Below are 2,425 nucleotides of genomic sequence, written 5' to 3'. Positions count from 1 at the left end.
GACTCTCGAAAATTTTGTCATGGAACGATATAAGGAGAGTGGAGTATTTTTTTTTTTTTGTCATTGCCATGTGAATCTGGAATCGAAGGCTCGCTACAGTAGAAAGGTTGATGTCTGTCATGCACTGCTAGGCATTGTCATGGGGCACCTTTGTGTCTCTGTTCCAAGGACTATTCTGTAATCAAGCTTGGGGGAGGGGGGAGGGGGGAGGGGAGGGTGATTGCAGCACAGGGTGTGAGTGTGTCGAAGACTCTAGCAATCAGATTAACAAAAATATGGGGGAGGTGTGAACTAGATACTAACGCTGCTAGAAGAATTATCGTTATAACAACTACTATTACTACTACTATCACCACTACCACTACCAAAACTACCACCAGTATCACCACCACCTCCATCTCTACCACCACCACAACCACTACCAAAACTACCACCAATATCAACACCACCACCTCTACCACCACCACAACCACTACCAAAACTACCACCAATATCACCACCACCACCACCAAATCCACCTCCACCACTACCAAAACTACCACCAATATCACCACCACCACCAAATCCACCACCAAAACCACCGCTACTTCCATACGCTTTCCAAGGAGCTTATCCATCCATAGTCACAACATCCAAACACCTTTATATTCACTAGTATATCAAAATTCAAGTAAACCCCCCATGGCAACGTTATTACCAGCAACCGATGCATTATGGCACCCATTGCACCGACACGCATGCACGCACGCACACACATACATCACTCATCTGATTACATAACTGAAAGTAAATGTCGACCTTACGTGGAGTAGATTTTTCTGAATCTTTGGAAAATCTCATGGATAGTTTTTTTTTTAGGATAGAACAAAATGATGATAATGATATGGATAAGGATAATGATGATAATGATAATGATAATGATGATAGGATAATGATGATAATGATAATGATAATGATGATAATGATAATGATGATAATGATAAGGATAATGATGATAATGATAAGGATAATGATGATAATGATAATGATGATCATAATAATGATTATAATTTTGTTGTCGCTGTTGTTCTTATAGTTGCTCTTGCTTTTGTAATTGTTGTCTTTATTGTCACCATCATTATCATTATATTAATAATTAGAATACTACTACTAATAATAATGATGACAATGATGATAATAATGATAATCATAATAATGATAATCATAATGATAACAATATTAATAGAAATGATAATACTGATAACAGTAATAACAATGATAACAATAATGACAGTAATAATAAAAGTAGTAGTAATGATAATGATAATGACAATAACAACAACAACAATGATTGTAGCAATAACAATAATAACGATGATAATAACTATTACCATTATAATTTTTGTTATTATCATTATAATGAGTCTTATTCTTATCACTATCATTATAATCATCACCATCTTTATCATTATTATTATCATCATTTCTATTGCCATTACTATTATCATTATAGCTATGAGCATAACATTATTATCGGTATCGTCCTTATAATCATCATAATAATCATTATCAATACTGTCATCATCATTGTTATTATTACTACTATCATTATTTCCATCAGGATAACAATCATCTTTATCATCATCATAATCATCGTCATCATCATCATCATCATCACTAATATCACTACAAAAAAGTGACAGGAAACGGACAAACTTTCGGAATCTCTAAGGGCGTCATTAAGAAGCCACAGAGAGAGAGAGAGAGAGAGAGAGAGAGAGAGAGAGAGAGAGAGAGAGAGAGAGAGAGAGAGAGAGAGAGAGAGAGAGAGAGAGAGAGAGAGAGAGAGAGAGAGAGCGAGAGGAGAGGAGAGAGAGAGAGAGAGAGAGAGAGAGAGAGAGAGAGGGAAGAGAGGTAGAGAGAGAGAGAGAGAGAGAGAGAGAGAAGGAGAGAGAGGAGAGAGAGAGAGAGAGAGATTGTCGAGAGAGAGAGAGAGCGAGAGAGAGAGAGGAGAGAGAGGAGAGAGAGAGGGAGAGAGAGAGTGAGAGACCTTCGACCATCAGATGAGGGGATGGAGAGTGAGATCGAGAGATTCTTGTGAGGAGAGAGGAGAGAGAGTAGAGAGAGAGAGGGGAATGAGAGAGAGAGAGAGAGATAGAGAGAGATAAGAGAGAAAAAGGGAGTGAGAGAGAGAGAGAAGAGGGAGAGAGAGAGGAGAATGGAGAGAGGAGAGAGGAGAGATTGGAGAGAGAGAGAGAGGCAGAGGAGAGAGGAGAGAGAGAAGAGAGAGAGATAGAGAGAGTAGAGAGAGAGATTGAGAGGAGAGAGAGAGAGGAGAGGGAGGGTGAGATGGAGAGAGAGACATGAGAGAGAGAGAGGAGAGAGGAGATATAGAGAGAGAGAGTTTGATACTAAGGAGAGATAGAGGAGCGGTGAGATATTGATA

This window comes from Penaeus japonicus, unplaced genomic scaffold (genome assembly GCF_977035675.1).
Source record: "Penaeus japonicus unplaced genomic scaffold, GWHDUDI00000001_assembly GWHDUDI00000005, whole genome shotgun sequence".
NCBI classification, from domain to species: domain Eukaryota; kingdom Metazoa; phylum Arthropoda; class Malacostraca; order Decapoda; family Penaeidae; genus Penaeus; species Penaeus japonicus.
Note: the sequence above shows the minus strand (reverse complement) of the source record.